This window comes from Arvicanthis niloticus, chromosome 27 (genome assembly GCF_011762505.2).
Source record: "Arvicanthis niloticus isolate mArvNil1 chromosome 27, mArvNil1.pat.X, whole genome shotgun sequence".
In the NCBI taxonomy this organism is placed as follows: Eukaryota; Metazoa; Chordata; class Mammalia; order Rodentia; family Muridae; genus Arvicanthis; species Arvicanthis niloticus.
Genome location: NC_133435.1, coordinates 7,628,073 through 7,655,614, shown reverse-complemented (window position 1 = coordinate 7,655,614; position 27,542 = coordinate 7,628,073). Strand labels below are relative to the sequence as shown.

Here is a 27,542-nt window from a genome sequence, read left to right as displayed (position 1 = left end):
ATTTTGTGCTACCCTGAGAATTCGCAAAATTTTTATTTTGCATTTTCTTTATGAGATTTAACAATTGTAAGTAGTTGAAATTTTAAACTATTTGCGCCACCAAGTCGATGGTTCTCTGGTGACCCTCAATGAATTTGCATGTGTGAGGTTGTATCTATTTTTGAACAATTTAAGTAAAGTTCACTCTTTAGTAAAATTCTCCATTTAATGAAATTATTTTTTGTTTTTATAATATGCTTTTGGTAGACTCAAAGTGTGTCAGGATCTGTAATCAACAGCTATGAGGAACTGATGCGGCAATTTGAACCCAAATATCAGTAGCCCAGAGACATAGTCAGGGTTTATATTCCTTTGTTGATTTGAGTCAGGAAGGTTAGCTTTTGTGTTGTAGTTAGACATTCTGCTTTCAAATGATCAGATATGGCTCATCTATCTTAAAGAGGTCTGCTTTTTACCCTCAACAGATTAGCATATAAACCTTATCCAGAAAGAGTTTCATTGTCATCCTCAGAATGATCAAATTGACTCAAAATTGACTCAAAATTAATCACTATATATTCTTATATCTGTACACTCCTTCAACTGTCTATAAATTCGTTTACATAACACTATGTTCTACAAAAGACAATGACTGCCTTCAGTTGCATACCTAGATTTCACTCATTTCTCTTTCGATCCAATGCACACTTACTGTTCCTGGCCCCTTTGGAAAACAATCATCACAGTCATTGGCTCCTTTTCCTCTTTCATCTCCTCCCATAGGAGTGGCCATTTCCCCGGTAGTGAAAGCTATAGAGTTTTCAGCTCTTCTAGACTTCTCCTTCTTCTGTATTCTATTAGTTTTTAAATCATATTGATTGGTGCTTTGCAATGTCAGCTCTTTTTCTCTCCATTTCCAACCCTGCTGTGGTCCAAGAGAGCAGTTTTACACATTGCCATTGAGTCAGCCCTACTAGCATCCACAATGACAGTGTAGACTGCAAGTCAGAAAAGAGGAGGGTGGCACTGATACTTATTAGCATGAAATTTTACATATATGTACTCATGAATTTACTTATTAGCAGAACTTTTATTTGTATGTACTCATGAATCAAATTTACTTTAATATATCTTTTCATGATTCTCCATTGCATCTTATGTCCTATGCTACCTACTGAAAACAAGACTATAGAAGGCAAGGATGGCTGAGCTTAAGAGAGAGTAGGATGAGCACGCAGCCAGTTCTAACACTGTGTGATGAGTTCTGTAACAGTAGTTCTACTACAGAACAGGTGCTATGACATCCAAGGATTCCTTTTAAGTGACTATTGAGTCACCAAATATTACAGTCTACAAGAACAAATTCTAAAGAGGAAAACAAAACAAAATAAAAACAAACAAAAAAAACAAACAAAAAATCCCAAATGTATGTATGATCATAGTTGTATCTAGAGAGATGAACCAAGTCATGTGGTTACAGATATTATCTGATAAGAAAAATTCAAAAGATTTCTTGAGATTAGTGCTAATTATAACACTAGTTTACAGACATACATAAGTTATTATAGTTTATAAGCCACATCTAGATATATTAGGGGAGGTAAGTATAAATCCAGTATGATTTAGTAGATGAGGAATGTTGATTTTCAGAGAGATAACCACATCTAGACGGTTGCAGAATGGTTGATTCTTATAGTCTGGAATAGCTCAGTCCACTTCCTTCCTCTATAGAAACAGGGCAAATATTTCACCATTTAGGGATGGTAACCACAACTGATCTTCCACTGAGGCTGGGACTGTTCAGATATCCAACTGATGTCAAATGTCCTCATCTATCTTTGCAAGGGTATTCAAAACCTTAAGTGTTGATTATCTTTTGTTAACCATTTGTGATGTGCAGTCAGTTTTTAATGATACCAGGTGGGCCATCCTGATTCCAGATTAACTACCTTCCACTCACATGATTTCTTCCCCCGCTTGCTGCCACCTGTCTGGTACCAAAGCTGCTCAACTGTGGAAGCTGACAGCTGGTTCTTCAGTGGGGAGTGATGGGAGCAGAAGTCAGGTGAAAATGGTTCATTAGCAATGAGATGGAAAAATCTGCAGCCTCCCTGAGGACATCTTGGGTGATGTGTCTGCATCCTAATTTACCGGACAGAGAGTTAATTATGAAAATAAAATAGAAATTTTCAATAGTTTTAGGGGTTCCTAGGATGTGATATCATCCTCCTTGACATACTGATTTATCTCTCAGCTGAGATTTCCATTTTGATATGAAAAATAATATAAAGGCTGAAGATAAATTCTCTGATAGCTTGGTTTCACAGGGTGGTAAGAGAAGAAGGAACCCAGACTGGCAAATTGGCTTGTGAGATTCTGTTCACTCACAGACTGTCTGAAGTCTCATAATTTCTTCAACTGTAGTCTTCAACAACATGTCAAGAGAACAGAAACTAAATCCATAACCATTTGACCATGCTTGTAGATGTCTTTCTTTTTATGTCCTATTTCCTTCAATTTATTTACTGAGAATTACTGATTAGTAATAAATAAATAAAATAAATAAATGAATAAATGAATGAATCTGAGATGCTGTGGGCTTTGAAACAGTTGAAGGATCTTCCAATTTTGTACTAGAATGCTTGATATCAATAGAAACAAATCTTTATATACTTGGAATTATTATTACTTTATACTTTTTTAAATTTAATGTGGGCCCACACACACATTCCCTGATGTATGTCTTGAAGCCGTCAGACAGCTTGCCGTAGTCCTCCCTGCTCACCATTTGGGTCCAGAGGTCAGGTTCTGGTTGACAGTCTTAGTGGCTTGTACCTTTTCATATTAACTATCTTACCAGCTCTTGAAATAAAAAATATGGTGCTTTTATAAATGATATATAGAGGTAGGATGTCATGAAATTAGGATTTTTGCAAGGACTTTACATTTGCTTCACAGCAATGTGATTTAATCATTCACACACATATATTCTTACAGTAATTCTATTGTCACAGAATACTTCTCATTCTCATAGAAAGCCCATTTTCAGTGCTTGAATCATTCACACACATAAACTTTCTTAGGGTAGGTCAATTATCACAGAATATTTCATAAGTAACCTTCAATTACAGAGATAAATTACACTTAACTAATGACTGTGACTAACAGCCTGGTTGGTATAGTGGTACATGTTTCAAATCCCAACACTCTGAAGGCAGGAACAGGAGCATTGCTCAGTGTTTGAATCTGGCATGGTCTACATAGTGAATTCCAAGCCATCAAGGGCTATTCAGTGAGAGGTTGATATAAAGAACAAGTAAACAACAACAAAATCTTATTTCTAAGATATGAGTCATAACAATACTAATAGCATAGTGAAAAAAGAAAAAAAATAGTCCAAAACCCCCAAACCCAAACCAACCAACCAAAAACAACAACAACAACAAAATTCCAACCAAAACTGCATGGTAGCTCACCTGTAGTAACCTTCCCTTTACCAGATCCTAGCTATCAGATCAAGTTCTTATGTTAGAAACACACTGATACAAGAATAACCCTGAATCAGACCAACAAAGTCCTAAAAATAAACTTGTCTAAAGTCTCTCCAGCCCTTTGTTATCTGGACTCTCTTTTCACATATGTACACTTCTTTCTGGCCCTTTTCATTACCTGGTGGCCCTGGGCCCTGCCATTTGTGACAGCCACTCTAAGTCACACTGGTAGGTCTGCCACTATTAGTTAAGAATTCTATTCAAGTTCACCGTAAGTAGAATTTTTCTCCTATAATCCTTGGCATCCTCAGTAGTGAGGGTCATAGGGCTGTCTGTAGCAGACACTCAAGCCAAGAATGAATTGGTTGTTGAAACATATTTATTCACAATACCACGAACTCCCTAACCATCCCTGTTACTGCCATGTGTCACCCTTTTACCACATGTACCTTCTATCTAAAAAAAAAAGAGTCTCTTTTATGTCCATAAATCCGATAGCACAAAACAAAACTGCTTTTCAGACATGACAAATCCGTTCCCCAAGAGAAGCAGCCGGTTGCAACGGGCTTAACAGACTTAGTTCTCTGCAGACTGCTAGAGTCTGCGAGGGGCTCCAGGGTTGGAAAAGGTGTTTCCCCGCCTGCCAATCACAGGCCCACAGCTGTTAGCACTTCTGGTGTCAAGGCACAAAAGTCAGGCAGATACTGGTAATGAGGTAACGCCCATGGAAAGAGGACCAGCGGCCTGGTCGCATGCCAGGGTGGAGAGTCATTTAGCTCTAGGGTTCTGGGAGCTGAGCTACTGTTATCACCACCCTCTTCAATTGCCCCTAACTGAACAGAGGGATTTGCTTCACATCATGAAATAGAAGCATGTTCCTTGACTGTTCGAAGGAGTCATTTTAAAGTGAAGACTAATTGGGCAAATTTGGCTGTTATGATTTAGCTTTCTGTAATTCATAAGGATGTAAACTGTGGGAGGAAATGGCTTGAATTAAAATTAATTTTTTAATTTTCTCCTGCAAAATTATCTCTCCTCACAAACCAAAATATATTGGAAAATTTTGAAGCGCAGATGTACAAAAGTATTTAATTTTGTAGCTCTTTGAGCTACATAATAAACTTCAAATACTTCAGAAATAATGTATTTACGAAACTCTTTTAATCCATAAAGAATATAAGAACAGTTTTGAGAAATGTTAAGACTATTTTACTTTCTCTTTCTTTCCCAGGACCATGGTATGATTTATGTCCTAGCCATAAGAGCTAAGAGCATGTGGACAATGCCTTTCTTGGGTTTGGGACACCAGGGATTTGAATATTGGCAAACTGCCTGGCAGCATCAATGGTTGTATGATCTGCAGTCGTCATCAGCTTCAGCTCAGAAGCTGATTTGCTAATCAATTTGTCAACATCTACAGAAGGATGTCAGTCGTCTTGGACCAAAACATGTAGATTCATTTTTGCAGACGATCTGCTACTATCAGAAAGTAATATTTCTTCTAAAACTGCCTTAAAACATAGTTAAAATAACAGATATTGGGGAATCACTTGATTAAGTCTATTATTTAAGTACACACACACACACACACACACACACAGAGAGAGAGAGAGAGAGAGAGATTCCTCAAAGATACCCAAGGCACTTCTTACAATATTCATTGTATAGTCAAAACTTGTTAACATTGTAATCAATCTTATAATAGAAAGAAATAAAGCTGCTACAGTGGTGTGAATCAATCAGAAAACTAGAAAAAAAAGTGGTAGGGTGAAGAAGGAAACAGATGTGGGGTGGGTCTTAGAGTGCCTGTGGCATGTAAGTGAAAGAGACTATGGGAGAGGAAGGGTGCAAGTGTTGTGCGTTTATGGGGGAGGGTGAGATCAGGAGCGAGTAGCCAAGCAGGGAAACTCTATAAACAATGGATAAAAATGCCACCAAAGCCGGGCAGTGGAGGCGCATGACTTTAATCCTAGCACTTGGGAGGGAGAGGCAGATGGATGTCTGTGAGTTTGAGGCCAGCCTGGTCTGGTCTGCAATGTGAGTTCCAGAACAGTCTGGGCTATTACACAGGGTGATCCTGTCTTGATAACACACACACACACACACACACACACACACACACACACACACACGGGGTCAGAAGGAACCCCATCAGTTTATGTAACAATTAGGAAAAATGGAAGAAAGATGATAGTTACATTTAAGTATATTCATCGAATATTTTAAAGTTTATTGCCATAAAATGTGTGTTTCCCTGTAATCATTTAAATTTGAATAAAGCTCTCTCTCTCTCTCTCTCTCTCTCTCTCTCTCTCTCTCTCTCACACACACACACACACACACACACACAAACACACACAAACACACACACACACACACACACACACACACACATTTGTAATTTGTAATTAAGTGCACTGCATCTTCTCCCTAGGGGTTAGGATTAAAGGACTGCACCTCCACTACCGAGCCCTGGTGGCATTTTCATCTATTGCTTTGCTTCTCTTTCCCACTGTCAGCAGACCCCACCCCAAACACACCTAACACTTACACTTCACAATGAAAAAGTTAACCCCAGTAGTGTCATCTGTAGCCTCCTGTCACAAGTAGTCTTCGGATGCAGCTTGTCTCTCCATCTAACCATCTCACTTACAGGGAAGTCTCCCATACCTCACAACCAGTTTTTTTTTTTTCCACACAACTTATAACGCTAACTTTTCAGTATCATTTATTTTTCTATGTCTTTCTCATCTGCCAACACCATGCAGAGCAAAAGCATACAAAACAAAACACCAAACTCTCATCTCGCCACACTTACCACTTTATATTTTCTGCTGTTTTGTCCAATAGTTACTAATTCTGGGATTTGGACTCAAAATTAGGAGCCAATTCTGGCTTTCCTTTCTGCCTCCAACACTGAGTTCAACAGCAATTTTCTCGAATAAGAAGGTGCCAGTTGTCTTCTAATAGTCATTCATGTCCCTTACTCTGATTAACTAGGCTTATAACTTGAATATAACCTCTTTGTAGCTTCCCATCAACAAACCTGCAGTGCTAATCTTTGAACGTAAGTGTTTGAAGACTTCTCTTTTCCTAAAAAGAAAGGATGGACATCTGTAATTAATTGTTTAAAACATCCCCCCCCCCACTCAATTATCTGATATTCTCTCTTCTCATGAGTTGCTTTTGTTATTCTGTCGCTTATGGTGGATACATCACTCTCTCTGGAATGAATAGCAGTATCTTCTTGCCACTCAAAATGTAATACGCCAATTCTTAAAGTAATCTCTGTTTGGGGGCTTGGTACAGATGCAGACCCATGAAATCAGTCCCCATAAGAAAGCAACCCCGTGTCCATTATACACAACCCAGGATGACTCTTCAAAGACACCTTTCCCATCCCATGGAGTTTGTCATGCCCCTACAAAAAGAAACATCCCATTATTATGTGCCTTCACATTGTGGGTCTCTCTTCCCATCTACACCAGGTCCCACATCTTCCTTTTCTCCTCTCTTTTTCCTGTTTGTTATTTGTTATTTTTATCACCACCATAGAAATAAAAACATCTTACTGATATGCCAATCAGCTGCTCTCACTGCTCACTGTGCTCTGGCAGCCCTCTGACTACAGGAAGAATTATGTTTCCCTCTGGACCAGACAGTAAAGCTCCCACTCTTACATGGAGGGATAATAAGGAAACAGAAAGATTAAAGATTTGTAACTTGATTTGGGTACAATGAATTAACATGTCCCCCTTTACTCCATTAATATATATTCACACAGTATGATGATTCAAATAAAATAAAGGGCTGGGGAAAAGACTGAGACATTAAGATCACTTACTACTCTTGCAGAGGACCCGAATTAGATCCCAGAATCAATGTTGGGCAGCTCACTACCATCTATAAACACAGTTCCAGGGGGAAATGATAAGTCTGACATTACAGATACTTGCATCCCTATGTACATACCACAGATACACACTCATACATATAAAGAACATTAACATTTTTAAAATTTAAAAAATATTTTTATAAAATAAGAGCGATCACATCCTTGTGTCAATGAAAGGAACTTCATCTTAACAAACATGCGCATCACCAATCAAAGCCAGGTGGCATAAGCCTACCATGACATGATGTGATGTGTCCACAGCCATGGGATGAATGAAATAGCCACTTTCAGTGTCCCTACTGCTATCAGAGCAATGCAAATTTAAACTGCAGTGATATTCTTTCTTGCCCATCAGGATGACAGACAGTAAGAATGTGAATGTCTCTGCATATATACATATACATATACATATACATATACATATACATATACATATACATATACATATACATATACATATACATATACATATATATATATATGTATCTTCAGCTTTTTCTTTGGCTTTTTTTTCCTATTTTTTGTCCTATTCTAGTTTGTTTGGTTTTGTTTTATCACATCTGACTTTATTTTATGTTGTTTCTCTTAAAGACTATTGTTTTCTAACAAGACACAGAATGGTGCGGAGTCCAATGAAAGGAAAGGTGAAGAAAGGATTTGGGGGCTATTGGGAGAGGGGAACCATGATCAGAATATATTGTATGAAAAGAAATATATTTGAAAAATAGAAAGAAATATGAAAATAAATAAATAAATAACCATAAACCTGGCAAGGAATCCGACACCAATGGTGGGAAGGTAATCAATTCTAGTTACTTTGGAAGTCAGTATAGAGGGTTCTCAACTAACTAATAACATATCTCCCACATGTTCTATCTGTGACACTCACGACTACAGAGATACATGCACACTGATACTTACTTTGACAGTACTTAAAAGAGGTAAGTTACAGGACCAAGTAGGTGCCCATTGAGAAAGGACTGGATAAAGAAAATGAGATTTTAAATAACTGAAGATAAAAGGAAATGGGTCATTTTCAGAAAAATGAATGGACTAAAGGAAGGGAGCATGTAACATCACATCAAGACTAGTGTACCTCAGAAGACTGTGTAAACACACTCTCTCTATTGTGGGCCCCAAATCTTGTGTGTTTATATGAGGTCATGTTTGTGTGAAATCATCATTGAAACACAGGTACCTGTACCTCACTGGTACAAATTGGCATAATTATGTTCTAATTGTATTTTGAGAGAAAAGTTTCATTTTAACAGGAAGGGTGATGTGTAGGAGGAGCTAAGGTAGGAGGAGTACTGAGAAGAAGAAAAGGAGTAAGAAGAGGAGAAGAAGAAAGAGAGGAGAAGCTAGATGAATAAAGAGAGAAAGAGGGGGGAGACAGGGAGGCAGAGGTTCAAGTATCTCCACCAGTCAAAGATAGTTGATATATCTAGGTTGGTCAGTGGGTTACACCTCTGATTGAACAATTCCAAACTTATAAAGCCTATGATTAACATTATTTTTTAAAAAATGTATAAATGCAAAAAGGAAAAGGGGGCATGGGATAGGGGTTTCCTAAGGGGGGTGGGGTGGGGGAATGGGGAAAGGGGATGCCATCTGAAGTGTAAATAAAATATCTAATAAAAAAAAAGAAAAAAGAAAAAAGAAAAAAAAAAAAAAAGAAACACAGGTACCAATTATGGGAGGAAGGAGATGCCAGGGCAAGAAGAATGTGCTGGTCAACTGTGTTGGATAAACATGTTTTTAATAAAACCCTCTCTATGTGCAATGATGACTACACACCAATTTTAAAAATAAAGAAAGAAAAATCTCCAGAAATTAATACCTAAAATAAGCAAATAAATAAAATATCTCATGGGGAAGGCTTTTGAGAGTCACTTGCCTCTAGAAATTTGTTTATATAGTCATGACCCAGTTTTAGAGAAGCTTTTGAAAACTGAATATATTTCAGTGGTTTGAATGAACACATGCACATGCCCGATTGGGCTACTGTTCAATCTAACTTGTCACATTAGTTATACGGATAGATAGGTATACTTTTGAAACTATCATAATTCAACTTCTTTTGTAAGTTTTCACTACATGGACCTGGAAGCTTGCTTCTGCTATACATGACAAAGAGGCCTTTCATATCCCTTGTGCCTAAGCTTTTTGTTAGTCATTAGAGTTCAGATCTACATATTCTATCAGGCTTCTAGACAGCTTTGTGCCTGTCTGTTGTCTTTCATTAGAAGCCAGTCTGTGCTTTTCCTAGAATGCTTTTTAAAGAACAATTCCTTATTTAGCCAACAAACCCAGGGTATGCATAAGATTCAAGAGTTATAAAATAATGGCAGATTTTTCCAAGTATATGAATATTACATTAAATTTTTAATTGAAAATTATGAGAAGAAATCTTTCAAAAAACCTTGATTTTTCTAAATAGTTTTGCATTTTCTTTGATTTTTTTTAAATTATGTGTCTTTGGGTTAGTGTATGTACATGAGTACAAGTGCTGTGTAGGACAGGAGAGGCTGTAAGATCCCTTAGAGTTGGACTTGCAGGAGGCTGTCAGCTCCTGGACACTGTTGCTAAGAATAAACTGGGGTCCTCTGGAAGAGCAGCAAGTGCTGTTAATCAGAATTTCCTCTCCAGCCCTAGACATGGCTTTTAAAAATATACGCTGTAATCATAAAACACAATATTACTGAATGTTATCTGTTTGAAAATCAACCCCTTTGTGAGGGAATATGAGAATCTTACCTCTGTTATCCCATACACAACTTGTGTTTTGTGGGAAGCCAAATTCAAATAGAAAGATTTCATAGAACTCTAAATTAGTCACCATCTCCTGTTCAGCAGGTGAGAATTCTGTTGCTGTTTCAATGCTAACACCTTCTTAGCACATTTTAGCTTTCTCTGGAAGTTTTGAGTCTACAACAAATTAATTGGGTGGATATGTTGATTTTAAGAATGACAGATTCAAGTGTAAAGTTAATATAAACCTCTTGGTAACAATGGACAAAGAGATGTATGTGAAATTATCTAGAATTCAACTGAAAATGGACACATTTCCTGATAATCTGTTCAAGATACTGATTTAGACCCTGGCTGCCCCTATGATTGCTAAAGTTCATTTGGCTCATGGTTGATTTCTAACCTGTTACCTTATTTTCCTGAAAGTGTGCCTGTGTTAGAGAACAAATAAAACCCAAAGGCCCTTGAGCCTTCTGATCAGGTGTTTTGACAGCAGCCAGTGAGTCTGTCTCTGAAAGCTGAGTGATGTTATCTCAAGCTCCTCTCTGTGTTCTATTCTGATTCCTTCTGAGCCCATTCTACCAAGACCTTTTGTGCGACGTACTAACAGAGTGACTGTCTTCATTACAATCTTAGTTGTTCTTTTTTGAACAGGAGGCACTATAGCTCCATGCTTCCAACTTTTATTTGGTTGCTTTGGGAACCAAGATTAATTCAGATTCTTCTGAATTACACTAGAGTTCGTGAGTGGAACAGTTTATAATATTTATTGAAAAAAATTATTTAATCTTCTTGAATGTTCTAAGGCTATCATAGTAAATATGTTAATTGTGTTTAATAGTAACCTGAAGCAGGGCAAACAAAGAAAAAGTGTGACATTTATCCCTGGTATAAAATCTGCAGAAGGCAGAGAGTAGTACTGTTCTTACCCATAGCTGCATGACAGTCACTTATATTTTTGCTTTGATTGTTACGTTATGAGACAGAATCATTCTATTATGTAGTTCTTCATGTCCTAGAACCTGTTTTTCCTAGAACCTGATCTAAAATATGCTGGCTCTGCAAAGCACTCAAAGAGATTCATCTTCCTCAGTTCCAGAGTTCTGATATTAGAACCCTGTGCCACCAAACAATACATATAGTGACTTATGAATGAAAAGAAAAACACTATCATCGACTTCTGTATCACATGGATGCAAGATATGTCCTGTAGCTCATACATGAAGTGAATATTACTATGTCTACTATAAGTCTGCAGAAAATTTAGTGCTGTGATCTCTAACACTAAGGGAACTTAACCTCAAACAATGACTAAAGGTTTATGATGAATAATGGCTCCTTAAACACACATAACAGAAGGCGAGAAGCAAGTTCTACAAGCTGTCCTCTAATTCTTACATACCTATAGTGGTTCATAATCTCACAGTAAATAAATAAGTAGATAGACAGATATAAATTTTGAAAAAGAGGATGCCTAAATTATCCCTAACCCATCTCCCTCTTTTACACACACTAAATAGACAACTGCTTGAGTTTTCAAAATAAGACATGATGTCTTTAATTTTGGTGCTTTACAATGAATTTTTTTTCAAAAGTCACTCCATTACAATTTTTTGCAAAAGTACGTATGATACTGTTATGTAATATTTAATTACAATTTTGATTTGTATTTGTTGAATTGATTTAAGGCAGGTCTTTGAATTTTACTGGGATTTAGTTACTAGAGGTCCTATAATATATTTCATTTAAGGAGAGTAGTAGATCACAATGAATGAATTGGTGGCTACTTTGCTTCTGACTAAAATACAATTTCATTCAACACTCATGTGTTGTGCTATCTGTCGAGCTACTTTAAGCATTGTGAAAATCTACAGGAAATTTGGCAAGCATATGTATATTCAGACATATGAGATAAGAGACAATGTTTCTCAATCACTCTTTACAGTTTTTAGCACTATTAGAAAGGGGTAGATATTGATGCTTTATATACGTGGGTATAACTTGAGGTAGTTATTTCTTGGATGTATAAATACAACTTTCAAGTTATTTTAAAAATAGTCTAAACTTGAGAAATGTGTACCATTATAATTATAAATCATCAATTGTTCAGATATCATCCTCCAAGAGGATGCAATGTTATGCATGATAAGCAAATGAGCTTACACTGAAAGCTACAGCATCACCAGCAGTAGCTCTGAGTCTTGGTCCAGGTTCTTATTAGTAAGGACAAGTCAGCCCTTTTCAAACTGAGGCCCTTTCCTCTCTTCTCCGTATGCTCAGGCCTGTGGATGGCCAGATGCTCAGCGTATCTTGTTACTGAGAGTTAGTTCAGGGTCTTAAGCATACTCTAAAGCCAACCTTTCTTGGCGGTTCATCTTATGACTAGGTTTTCTTGAGAGGAGACATTGCTGTGTATCCATGTTCCTCTCATCACTTCCTCCCCAATGCATAGTTCTTGGCCCATGGAAGATTGTGTTCAGTACAAAAAAAAAACAAAAACAAAAACAAAACAAAACCAAACAACAACAACAAAACAAAACAAAAACAAATATGAAAATGAAAAAACCCGGCACAATTAAAAAGGTAAAATTTTCTTAATATCACAGAACTATTATCTGAAACATGTGAGACACTGTATAAAGCTCTATATTTACTAAATTCTTGAAAACAGATCCAACACTGGGTTACATTTATTCCTCTTCAAAAGTGTTTCACATTAGAAGAAGAAGAAGAAGAAGAAGAAGAAGAAGAAGAAGAAGAAGAAGAAGAAGAAGAAGAAGAAGAAGAAGAAGAAGAAACAAAGAAAGAAAAAAACAAGTGCCCCAAAGCAGCCTTGCACCTAAAAAAACAAGCCACCAAATTCCAATGTTAGCCTCTGAGGGAGAAGAAGGACACTAATTGCAGAAAATCTTTGTAAAATAAAGGCATAAAACAAAAATTTCTTCAGAAAATCTGATAATTCTGTGTTTACTAAATTTGTAAGGCATGAGTTCAGGTAAGAACTCCACCATAGTCGTTGGAAAAGCCCTTCATTAGTTGGTCTGGGATAGAGGACCTACACACCTCAGGATCAAGATGATGCTAAGTTACTTCTCTCTATAATCATTTTATGACAACAGCTCACCCCTGGCATGAGGATGGGATAATGACATTACAGGCAAACTAAACACAATTAGAGACTGGGAGCCTCTTTTATATAAATATAAGATTACAAACTTTAGAGGACTCAATGTTCAGATACAATGTATCATGACTCAATAGGAATAATTCTAATTTTATTTGCTTCTTAACTACTAACCAACCTATTATATTATTAGAACCTGAGAGGAAATAAAGTTTATCGTCATCATAATATGTGCAGGAAAATGACTGGCATAGAGCCATTAAAATGACCAATATAAATTGTGACATATTTATACAAAACTAAAATAAAGTCTATGAAAATATCCAATTGAATTAATAAATCTCATAAAACTCATAAAAGCATTTAGAAAAAAATTGTCTGAAGCAATATCTTTGTATTTTACCATTCTCTTTACACTAATTCAAGAACAGATAAAATGACATATATTGTATTAGACAACTGTTGGGTATTTTGCTAAGCCTCCCTTAAAATTTATAAAAAATAAATTAATGAAAAAAAGTTAAGAAAACATTAAATATTTTGGTTGATTGGTGGTTACACTTGTCCATGTCTTTTTCAAAGCTCATCAAAATGTACAATTATTATGAATAAATATAATATATAATTGCCCTAACTTAAATAAATAAATAAATAAATAAATAAATAAATAAATAAAGAACTGCATGATGAACATATTCCAGTGTTTAACAATTGACATAGATTATAATCAAGCCCATGGCTAGGCATTGAGAGTATCTTATTAGAAGTGTATTTTTGCATCAATTTTTAAAAGATTTTAAATAGTCTTATGGACAGTTGGGCCTATACTCAAGTTTTAATGTTCTTCTTCCCCACATACCAAAGCCAGCTGAGGTTCTCTGCTGAGGCATTGAAACTTGGGTGTAATTCTGAAGAAGGGCACTCATTTATGGCCTGGACTTGCCCTCTGCTGACTGCCTGTCTACCTAGGCATGAGGACAAGGAGAGGAGACAAAAAGGGGCCTCAGTGTGAGAATTGGCTATTCCTTCCTAACTAGAACCTGGACATATTGACTCTGCCTGAGATGTAGCAGCTTTCACTGAAAGCTTATTTGCTTATCATTCATAGCATTTTCTTGTGGGCTGATATCCGAGCAATTGAGAAATTGTAATTATTATGACAAACATTGCCAAATGTATTTAGGTAATTACTATGTTGCCTTATGATTCTTCTGTTAATTATTAATCAGCAGCAGTTTCTTCCTCTAGAAGCTTTTAATAAATACACATGTATGCAGTCATGCATCTGACGTATCATTAACATTAATCAACTCGGTCAGATTTAAACTATTCTGAACATAATTTGAAGGTTGTATCTATATATCTGTGAAATAATCACCTCAATCAATACTCTATAAAAATTTTCCTAATTATTTTTAATTATTTCCTGTATATCATTAATAGGTAACTGAGAATATGTTGTATTATAGATTACTTTGAACTTATTCATGTTTTATATAATTGAGTCCAATATTATGCTCTTATTGCCTGAATCCCAGCAGAAAGATTTTGAAAAAAATATATGTATTTACAGTTATTTTCTCATTACTTACAAATAGTATTACACAAAGCAGCTGTTTATTACTATGTAAATTAAAGTATACAGTTGGTAAAGTTGCATTCTTCAGACATACACATGTATGATTTGTTTTACAACTTTTAAAGTATAATTTTCATGCACTAAACTGGAAATATTTAAAGAATTTTGAAAATAATTTGGGCTTTAATAATCAACCAGTAACTTAAACAATATCCTCTATAGATTGGGATATAAGAACCAACTTGATCTCTATGCCCTGACATAAGGGATTTGAAAGACAGATATGAAGTAAGAAGCACCAGTATTGATACAAGGAAGCTGGCATGCCAACTGACATTGACAGACATGACAGCATCCTTAACAAAAGATTGGCAACATTTGTCTAGTACATCCCAAGGATATACATGGAAATGCATATTAGACCCTTAGCCAGTTACAGGACTGCAAAAGCACAGGTGAAAACTACAGAAGTTCCTAATGCAGACTGGGCAGAATCCTGCAAGCAAGGTAAGAGTAGGAATCTACAGTCTGGAGAACCATTACTGGCTGTCCAGTGCTTTTCCAGAACCCAGAAAGAATATGTAGCATGGAGTAAGGATAACAGTATAAGACAATGTCTTGTAACTTGAGAGTAAGTCAAAACCCATGTAGTGATTTCTGGCAAACTTCTTGAGGCTTCTGGCATTGATGAGTGTACCAGAAAAAAAATTCCAGAGTTATGACACAGAACCTGGAATCTCAACACTTTGTGTTTATGACTTAAAATCTTAAGCATGCCCCATCCTGCTACTAGATATTTAAAGAAACAAGAGGATATGAGTGAGACACAGTGACAAAATAGTTCATACAAAAATGAATGAATGAAAGAGTCTTGCCCTAAAAGACTTTCATTTGAGCTCTCACTAACATAATAGGAAAGAAAAGTCTAGATAGCTGATGGATAATCAAGTTCTATAACAGTTATTATACCTTCAACATCAAATCAGTACTTTAGAAGGGGAAATGTAATATATGGCTGGATTGGGCAATCATTTCTGGTTTTAAATCAAACTCGATGTTGCTATAGATAATTGTGAAATTGAGGACAAGTCAATGAGAAATATGCAGAGCGAGGCTGGAGAGGAAGATACAAATAGAATAGAGAGTAATGAGTTCACCCACTGGCCAAGTCCTCTCTGGAGAAACATGGACTGCAGAAGGGCATACTCAGCAAAATCAATGCTCAAAGAGATGATGAATAGATTTTTTTTTTCTGTGTGGTTACTTCTATTCACTCTGCAGAAGACAATTGTGTTCTTGACTTTCTTTTCTTGTGGTACTTTAATAATTTTTTTCTTCTACAAGTTCAGAGTTAATTATTATTAATTGTAGTATATCTAGGGTCAGACTTCAGTTACAAAAACCACCACCAACAAAAAACAAAACAAAAACAAAACAAAAAAAAAAAAACCACTCAGTCTCTCAAGGACTTACAATATTTGGGACTTCAGAATCTATCAGACTAACATGAAACACAATATAGTTTGTAAGAATTTTTCAAACAACCCTACCAAAGAGATTCTCTTCCTTTTTGCACATGTTCTTCTGTTTTTGAGATTATTACCTGTGGAAAACACTGGTCTTCCACCTACATTGAGAAAACAAATTGTCATGTTGTTTCTGTGCTTCCTTTGCTTTAATGGAAGCTACTCTGTAACCCTTTAGCTATAGGTTGCTACGACCCAACTGTAAACTGTAGAAGAATAAAGGAAATATGTATTTCAAATGGAGCAAGAAGTTAGGATTTATGGTTGGTTCTAAAAGGAAACAAGACAACGCCTGCAGAGAGAGTGGCTTCACCATTCTCCATTATCCTGACAGTAAATTAGCTTTTCATTTGAATGTTACTTTCTTTCAGAAGACTTTGATCCGTTTTAAGTTGATGCAGTCGTGCATGTTATTAAAGCCAGGAATCATAAATTATTCCTTAAATCATTGAGTCTTGGGAAAACAGAAAGCCAGTGAATGACATTCCACTTGCATATTGATTTGGTTTCTGTGAAGCCTACACTGGTTCTGGCCTGTTTGGCTCCAGCAGGTCTAAATGCTTTCTAATTTGTTTGAAAATTGCGTGAAAATATCCCCATGGCCCTCTTGTAAAATATGACAGCCTGACATTTTCTTTAATTACAAGACCCGATCTGTTTAATAGCATAAAATTGGCCTCCAATTTGACAGGCCTCCCCTTTAAAATCAATGGTTAGACTCTAGGGCACCAGCTTGGTCATCAAGATCAATATCAGAAAAAATATAGCCTGTCAAGACCTCTCAGCCTTTTATTGATTCAAATGGGGAGCTGCTCACAGACTGAATAATGGTGCAACTGCTCAGATCCAACAAACACAAGCTTCTTGCTTGAGTTTCAGTTGTGGGGAGGAATCAGTGCTAGATAATACAAACAGGAAGAAATTATTCAAGACACAGTAGTAATAGAAATCTCTGTTTCCAGGGAAAATATAAACACACATTAGCACACTTTCAAGTATTTATCTATTTTTTGAAAAAAAGTATATTTATGTATTTATCTTGATCATAACTACTACCCACTCTTCCACCCAACTCCATGGCACCTCCAACACATGCATCACAGTGTCTTCCTTTCATGTCCTATATTTTAGGATAATTTTCAATATGCAAACGTGACATGAAACATATTAACTTTGTGCTTCTGAAGAGAAAAAACAAACCAAAGCACTATATATTTCTCTGGAAAGTTCTCTCATTGGTATTCAACAAAGGAATTCACTTTTAAAAAAAAGAAGGAAAAGAAATTTACCCAGAAAATATTGTTTTTTCTAGTTTAGTGTTCAACAAGCACACTGCTATCCTGTAATTACACTGGGGCAGGCTGTGGTTTTCATACCCAGTTCGTTAAATAACTGGGTTGTTGTCTCAGAGAAGTTGCCTAACTATAAGAAAAGAAGTACCCATCTGTCAGTCAACACTACTTAATGCTCTACTTCATTAGTGCTTGAAATGATAAACATGGCAGCCATATTTTTTACATCTTGCATGAATACTGACAAGGATGAATGCAGATTAAAACAAAGAGAATGGGAAATTAAAACTGGCTTCACAAAGTGCAACTATCTATCAAATAGATACAAATAAAAAATGAGAACTTTTTATTCTTTGAAAACCTTACACAGAGTGCTGACCATCCCGTTTCAAAACATGTAGTGATCATGGCAGTTGCCATGTTGCCATGGCTATTTCAGTACAATTAATCTTATGTGCAGTGAAAGAGAATTTTATATCTTGAAGAGAATGTATCTCAACAATCCGTGTGCTGTGAAAACTTGAAAACAATTTGCAATAACCTGTGAATTAGTTATTCTGATGAATACTCCAATGAGTGTCTGGTTATCAGCTGTGAGGTTGGACACTTTACTTCTTTTACCTGCTTTACATATTTTTGTGTTTATAATTTGTCCATATCTATGTATGTTATTTGTTCTATGCCTGTACTTGTTTTGTAAATGCACGTAAGCCTCAATGTATAATTCTATAAAGAAAAGAAATGGACCTAGTAATTACAAGTTGATCTTCAACCCTAAGTGCACAGAAACTTAATGTCTTATCTTCAGCCACTTAAATGTCATTTTTCCACTGTGATACAAAGCTGGATATATTTTTGGCTGTCTTGGAGAACAAAGGTAACCCTTTTCTCTAATTAATTATTATATGGGCTCCTGAGCAAAACTTTGAATAAAATTTCAACATTTCAAGGGAGTGTAGAAAATTTTGGATTTTTAAAAAACATCATTGTTTTTATATAGATAGCTGTCAAAGCATATTAGCAATCCAGGGTGAGCAGAGTTGGCAAACTTCCCTTACTCACTAAGGAAGCTGAAGTGACAAAAGCCACTCGCAGTGCCAGTGAGTCTTTAAGTTGTCACCTTACAGGACAAGAAGTCCTTTTCCCCCCTTATATTGCAGACTAGATCTAACAGGCTGAAATATGGAACAGTTTTTAATACAACATATCAATAACAAAGACCCAGAATTCCCTTTCTTATTATCATAAATTTGAGGCACCAATAACCCAGAAACTTTTCTAACTTTCAAAATCCTTACTTTTCCTTCAATTAAAACTTTACAGACCACCAATTTTCCTTGCTAGTTAGATTGTAACATATGTTACTGAGCAGTCTTTTGTTAGGAGAAAGTACTAGAAATAAAGAATATTTTCCCCAACCTTTTTAATCTTACAGACTGCTTGATTTGTGTATTTACTTCCACAAAGAATTTGGTGACAAAGCCTTGCTGAGGTGCAGTAGTGCTTGCTGTGATTTGTATGCTTCTGAAAGAAGGTAACAGTTTGCTGATAAAGTTATGCATTTCACAGTTTTAAAGTTATAGTGAATCATCTGAATCAGACCTATTAATAAAGTTCATTAACATGTATACTTAGGGGTCACTGATTAGGAAAAGAATAAGTGAGATAATGCAAAAATTTTAGCTCAGATCCTTGGGCTGATGGAACTATTAACCAGTACTGAGAAATCCATTTTTTTCTCATAGCTAACCTTTCTACTTTAAGTAGAATATGACAAAAGCAACAGTCAAAAGCGACCTGTAGTTCTTTGTATATCTGGATGAAAGAGTTTTATACTAAACAGCAGTTAGTGCTTACCCTATATCCCCAAAGACACACTTGAATGATACCCAACACTCTTTATTATTGTTGTTTATTATTATTACTATTATTATTATCATTTTTTTTACAGTCCAATCATTATCCTCTTCCCGATCTGCCTTCCAATTGTTCATCATCCCATTCCTCCTCACTTGTCTCCAAGAGGGTGACTCGAACCCAACTCCCCACCCCTTTCCCAGCAGACCTCCCCACTCCCTGGGCCTCAAGTCTCTCAGGCTTAAGTGTATCTTATATCACTGAAGCCAGACCAGGCAGTCTTCTGCTGTATATGTATCGGGGCCTCATGTCAGCTAGTGTGTGTTCCCTGGTTGGTGGCTGAGTGTCTGAGAGATCTTGGAGGTCCAGGTTAGTTGAGACTACTGGTGTTCTTATGGGTCATCCTCCTCCTCAGCTTCTTCCAGCTTTACCCTAGTTCAACCACTGGGATCCCCAGTTTCTTTCTATTGGTTGGACACCCAACACTCTTAAAATACAAAAGGAACAAAATCTTTAAACTCCAAATTACATCAAGCTAAATTTGTAAATAGGTAAAAATCCCTCAAATTATGAAAAAAAGCAAATTTAAAATTACTTAGAATAACTTTGATTTTTCATGGTAGTTACATTTGATAAACATAAAAACCAGAATACAGCACCTTCCAAAGTATCACTACTTTAAGTGATAGAATAGTAGTAACAAACATTTTTGTAAGAATATCTATTCTATTGTAATCGAGATGATTTTTCTGAGTGTGTTTACAAACATAGTCGCGTATTCATAATGAAATGGCTCAAAATTAAATGTATAAGTGTATGTCATTATGACTAGCAACTATGCCCATGTTTATAAATGAGGTCAAGCTAAACACCATGGCAGGCAAAATGTGCTTGAGGCTATCAACCCAAAGGCTGCCAAGGTCTCTATTATATACGTATTTCTCAAAGAGTTCAGATATCCAGAGGCATCTTTTTAATCCATAGAGATGCACAAATATGACCTCTTTCTATACATTGAGGGAGTTCTGTTTTATAAATTCACAAGGTAATCAAGGTTTGAATAATTTATATTCTGGGGTCAAATTTGCAAACAAAGCCAAGAACAAAAGAATCTCTCTGAAGCTTTCTCAAGCTCATGCCTCCAATAAAGCTAGAATAAATGTCTAGGAGTAGACACACCTTTTTAAAGGTAAATGCTGAAATCCATGCCAGGACATGGCTAAGCAGGTAAAGTTGCTTACCATATAGGCTATGAAACTTGATTGTCATCCTAGAACCCAAGTTCAAGGAGAAAAAAAAAGTGACTCAGCAAAGTTGTCCTCTATTTTTCACATGTACTAGTGAAACACACACACACACACACACACACACACACACACAAGCATACACAAGTGTGTACACACATGCACATAGTTGCACAGCAACACACATACAAAAACACTGATGAAAATAACAATAATAATTAATAATACAATTGCATTAATAATACAAGTGTTAGTATGTAGCTATATAAGTATGTGGGCATCCTTTGAGCAGTGCCTTTGTGCTGATCCAGCATGCAACTGTGCATAGGTACAGATTTGGATGAAGGAACTGGTGACAGAGTACCTACCCCACTGCATGTCTCTCTATCTTCCCTGCACATGGGTGTTTTTAAGCCATCAGTAACAGTGTTGGCATCACCAAGCAACTATGACTTTAACTCATTAAAAGACCTTGTAATTTCCTCTGCTAGGAGGGTATTAGTGAAGACAAATGAAACATTTTGAAACTACCATTTCATCATGATCTTGTGTCTGTCAGATCATTCCCCTCGACTTCAATTGCCAGCATCTTCACTTGCTTTTCCCATAGATGTTAGTATTTGAGAGAGCTTGGCATCAGGTATTAAACATGCAGAAATTTGTTTTTCATGTTGTAATTTTCAAGTAATATAGATTTTTGGAATTGTAAACCTTGGGAGTTTTGATTTCTCAGCATTTTAAGATTTGGAGTTGCATCTTTTGGGAATGTGACTATCATTGATGCAAAAAAGAAAGCCCATCTTCCCTAAGTAACACAGTGATGCTGTCTCAATAAGGCTATGTATGATAAACAGCAACAACAAATGTTCTGTTTTCAATGGATAGCAGGAAATTTGATTTAAAGTGTCAGCATGAAATAATAACTACAAAAGAAAGGATAAGATGGCAAGACACTCCTTTACCAAAGGTGACAACCTGAATTAAATCACCAGACAAAAGATGAAAGAGGAAATCTGACGCTTAAAAGTTGTCCTGTGAGCTCACTGCACATTCTGGTGCGCGCACTTGTGTGTGTGTGTGCATGAGCACGTGGCACACACACAGGCCCTTCATGCACACTGCATGTTAAAGGTTAAGGAAAACGTTGCATTATGGACTGAAACCTGTATCAAAGATATTGTTGAGTTTTCCAATCCCAAACTTGAGTTTAAAATTTCATTGAATAGATTGAAATTAGTCACGAAAAACCTCAACCATATTTAATTACTTTCAGCATAAAGATTTTTTCCCCATGGTACTTGAAATTATTTGTAATTAATTTATTTAAAGAAAGCTATTTATATCCTTTGATAATATATATGTGTATATACATATATATTATATATACTACATTACATATATATTAATATTTATTACTACATTATATATCAAGAGATGGTGAGTGCTCGTGGGGTTCCGAGGGCTCCTTTGTTTAGGCTCATGGTTGGAAGGCACATTCAGGGTTTCCATTTTATTATGGTAATGGTAAAGACATTCAGACTTTTTGAATTGTAGAAATTGATCAGAATTGTGTTCTTGCACAGTTTATAGAGGCCATGTTTATTGATGGAGGAGGTTACAGAGAGAAAGAGAGAGAGAGAGAGAGAGAGAGAGAGAGAGAGAGAGAGACAGAGACAGAGACAGAGACAGAGACAGAGACAGAGACAGAGAGACAGAGACAGAGACAAGGAGAGAGAGAGAGGGGAGGATGAGAAGATTCATCTCAGACCTTGCTTCCGGGAGGGCTCTGAACACTGAGATGGAGACAGACTGCATAGAGGAAGTTAAGACACATCAAGAACAAACAACCTATAAAACACATTATTTTATGCTGAGTTCATGTCTCTTTAATGCTCAGATCAACTGATAATTCTGTAAGCTATTTTATGTGCCATATTAGAAAGTTATAGAAATGAGATTTTGTGTAGAGATAAGGATTTACATGCAAGAACTCCTGAGGGCCAACCAGAAGACTTAGCTTTCCTGGAGAGGATAAATGGAGTCAGCACGTACACAGTGGTGTGTTGATTAGAAACTATCCTGCTGTAAAGGATGGTTGCAGAGACCACAGAACTAATGGAGTAAGGTGGAGATGTGCTGGTGCCTCTGCACCAACCTGGTTGGGTGGTTGCTTTCTTCACACCCTTCACATCATATTTGCAGATTCCAGTGCCATCAGCAAGCATAATGTGGCTCGCAGCCAAAGTAAGAATCTGGAGCAGCAAGGAGTAGCTCTCAAGTATTGTGAGCATCCCAGCAACATCGGGATTTTCTAACTAAAACCAGAAAGGAGCCAGCTGGTACTCAATGCTACCACTCTGAACTTTGACGAGGGGTTGGGATAACTTATCTCCTTGTTCCTTATGCTTTAATGCATGTGTCATGTTCTATCTTTGGTAGGTCACAAGCTGGATATAATTATGTTGTTCTTTAATAATTTGCCCTAATTTGCATTAAATTGCTTTGAAGATAAATGTATCTCAAATTTGTAATACTAATTAATAATTGTACAGTGATCATCTGCTTCAAGTCATGTGTTCTATTTCTAAGTTTAGAATTTTATATTGTAACGCTCCGTGGCTTTCAAAAGCAGAATTTAAAAGGTCTAGTGCTTTAGAAACTGATGAAGACACCAGCATATATCAAGGAAGATTTCTGATATTACATGTATTATTAGCATTTAAGAATTAAATTTCTGTTAGTATATTAGGAAGACATATGGATAAAACACTGGATGCAAAGAGATATGTTTTGTGTCAATGAACAAATTAATTTATCACTATGAATAATGACTTGTTATTTACATATTTTTATTTTTTAGGAGCTACAAAATTTTATATTAAGAATTTTTGCCTTTTTAATAGAAATTATTTTGTATTTAAGGCATTTGGTATGCTGTGTATACTTTATTATAAACATAGAAGCATATACAGTGCTGTATAGCTTCTTATCAACAGCAACTGCGTATTCCATAAGCCATTACAGCAAATACTAAGCAAGATATTCACATGTATTGGGATACTATCCTAAAGGATGTTTATTATCTACTTTACTTAGAAATCTTCATATTTTTTAAAATTATAGTTTAGTCTCACTTTAGAATTTTCATTTCATTTTGTAAACCTGAACAATTTATCAATCTATCTATCTTATCTATCTTCTATCATCTATTGATATTCTTCCTTCCCATTCTTTCGTTCTTCCTCCCTCTGTCCGTCCCTCCCTCCTTCCCTCCCTCCTTTCCTCCCTCTTTCCTTCCTTCTTTCCTTCCTTCCTTCCTTCCTTCCTTCCTTCCTTCCTTCCTTCCTTCCTTCCTCCCTTCCTTCCTTCCTTCCTTTCTTCCTTCTTTTTTATAGATGCACTTCTCAAATACAAGATTATTAATGGTAGCTAGCTCAAATATCTTTCACAACTAGAATTACACATACTATCATAACATGTTCCAGTATTGGCAACATATTCTCAGAGTTAATGAAGCTATCAGTTTTGGAAACATTTCACTTTAAACTGTAAGTGATTCTTCTTTAAGAATCTCATCTCTAAATTATTAAATTCAAACTCCTCATTTACTGTCTCAATTTGGAGAATCTGTTATCATATGCTTTCAGCATTTACCCAAATTTCCTTATTCTTTAAGAATATGTTTAGTGCTAACTTAATGTGATTTGTTTTCTAAATTGAAAATCAGTGACTGGACACTTTCTACTTTTTGCACCTCCTTTCTGTCCATGCTGTGCATATCTGAATATCTTGTAATATTGTCTCTCATGGAACATGGGCCTTTAATGAACTTCTCACGATAATTTTCAACCCATGTTTCTCTGTTTATGACCCCCCAAATTCACCGTTGTTACTTTTAAGTGTGTGAATCTCCTATTTTTATTGTATTTTTTTGTGTGTTGCTTATGTGGCTAACACTCCCCTGAGATAATTCTTGCAATTGTTTCTCCTGTGTCCCATTGCTATATCATATTCATTGCTGTTATCTTTTCCCTCCAAGCTATTTTTGTACTTTTTTTGAAACTCTCTTCTCAGGTGGTGTTGGTCCCTTGTTCTGGAGGGTGTCCCATGACGATCTCCCAACTGGGGACAGGGTGAGAGCATGGAGGGCTCGCTACTGTCTCTGGCGGGCATCTCCACTGTCTGTAGGTTTCTGGCCTGGCCTGGTGCAGGAGGTCGAGGCCAAAGGACACAGAGTGCGAGCAGGAGGGGAGATTACCTGCCCCTGCTGCTGCCTCTTCCCACTCCCTGCTGCTGTCGCTGACCGCTGACCGGTCTCTGGTCTCTCCCAGGTGCTACACCTGTGTCTCTGAGCCGGTCCAGGCCCAAGCTGGGCCGATAAGGAGCCGGCTAGCTAGCAAGGAGGCAGCTTGGTGTCCCAGGCAGGTTCCGGGAGAGCAGAGCTCTCCCCAAGTGTTACAGCTTTTGTGACAAAAACTCTCGGACACCAGGATGATTCTTGAGCGTGCACTTTACTTCCCCTAAATAGAGCCCTTATATACAGTTTTGGGGTGGGTTAGGGTCTGTGACAGCAGATAATGTCTATTGGCTTGACCTGAGACATCTGAGACACCTGAGATACCTCATCTGCACGTGGGAGAGCCTGAGGGACCTGACCATTCCTCATGACTGATGGTCATAAACCTCTCTGTGGGAGGGGTTGTTGGAGGACTGAAGCTAAGTGAAAAGAACCAGGGCCTGGGAGCAGAGCTGAACTCCTGCTGTCCAATAAAGGTTCCGGGGTTCGAACCTCATGCTCAACCAAACACCCAGCTGCTTCTCACAGCCCACTGCCCTCCAAGGGGGCATGTGTGAGTCAGCATAATTTCATTCTAAATCGGCAATTATTAAGAAATCTCCATTAAGCAACTTGTTGTGTATGTCTACTATGGGGCATCAGTTTACAAGAAAGCTTCAGATTTCATCTCTGGCTTGCTCGAGATGCAATGTATCAAAAGAAGGCTAAAAGCTGACGTCATATCTTTCCTAGGGTCTGCTCATAGGATAAGGTTGACTTTGTTACAATCTTCTATGGTTGTTTGCTGATCTATGCTTTACTTAAATTATTGGACAAGCTCCAAACGTAACGGAGCTGATGATACAGCCCTAGGCAATGGAGATGTTATAATGTAATGGAGATATTATAGTACCTGGGTGTTAGTCACTGGCAACTAGCTTTTCACTGCATTGGAGCTCATTACAATCCAAACACATCCACTATTTTCTAAAACTAGATATTTACCTGAAATATGAAAACTATATATACTTTGTGGGTCTTGTTTCTCACAGGCCTCCTACTGTGGTTAGTTTTCTTCCAATTCTGTGTGCATGCTTGCATTTTGGGGGGCGGAGGGTGAGTTCAGTGTGCCAAGGAGATAGAAAGGAGTGGGATAGGCATAACTGTAATCAAAATCAGCATTCAATGAAACATTATTTGCCAGTCATGACAGGCCTACTGCACACACACACACACACACACACACACACACACACACACACACACACACAGCCTTATGACTATTAGCACAAGAACCACAGGTATCAAGCCAGCAAGAATCCCAGCATGGATGGAAGAAGGGCTGGCAAAGTCCCAGCCTTGGTGTCAACAACTGTATTTTCAGCTGTCACTCTAAAATTTCCTCCTAGGTCAAATAATTCTCTTGAGCAGTTTGTTCCTTCTTTGTCCTGAGTTTGTATCCGTTTGTACTCCATACACACTTCACCCTTTGAAGTCATTACTTCAACCTTAATTTTGACATCACACAATCTTTGATTCTTTATGCACCAGTATTCTACTTTATGTCAGGAGAGCTTGAGCCAGTACTCCAGACTTCCCTTGAACTCCTGGCAATAACCCTGAAGTGCTAGGATCACATGTCTATGACTTCACGAATATTTGCTCTATGTGTTTAATCTAACTGAGAAGATGGGTCCCTGAGCTTCCATCTGCTTTTGACCAAACACATTTCCACATTTTATTGACTCTTTTTTTTGTTTTGTTTTGTTTTGTTTTGTTTTGTTTGTTTTTGTTTTTCGAGACAGGGTTTCTCTGTGTAGCCCTGGCTGTCCTGGAACTCACTTTGTAGACCAGGCTGGCCCCAAACTCAGAAATCCGCCTGCCTCTGCCTCCCAATTGCTGGTATTAAAGGCGAGCACCACCACCGCCCGGCTATTATTGACTCTTTACCTTTCAAGTACCAGAAAGTATCTGTTAACATGGAAACACTACTTTTTACAATATTTACTTTCTACATGTGTGTGTATGCTGTGTGTGTACATCATGTACGTTTGTTAGTATGTCTGTTGGTGTGTCTGTGTGTTTATGTATGTTCCTGTGTGTGTTTGTGTGTGCATATTTATATATGTACTTTATGTCTGTGAGTGCATGTGTATGCAAATATATTTGTGCATTTGTGTCTGTAAGTATGTTCTATGTGTGTGAATTTATGTTGGTATATGTGTATACTTGCGTGTATGTATGCTTGGCTATATGACATTATGGATATATGTATACATGTGTTAGTGCGTCTGTTAGTGTATCTGTGTATGCATATCTGTAGAAGTATATTTGTGTCTTTATGTGTTTGTGTGTGCATGTGTGTAGTGTGTGTGTACAAAAATGTTCATGTGTTTGTGATTGTATACATGCCCATGTAGGTGTATGTCTCTCATAGGTGTCTCTCTCTCTCTCTCTCTCTCTCTCTCTCTCTCTCTCTCTCTCTCTCTTTCTCTCTCGTGTGTGTGTGTGTGTGTTCATGGCACAGA

The 27,542-nt window shown here is 36.9% G+C and overlaps 1 protein-coding gene across 1 annotated transcript in view; it reads right to left on the bottom strand.

The window, feature by feature from the left end:
* Nucleotides 1-27,542, bottom strand: part of Cntn5 (contactin 5) — a 1,035,258-nt gene that overhangs the window by 801,098 nt on the left and 206,618 nt on the right. The gene's annotated exons all lie outside the window — the stretch shown is intronic.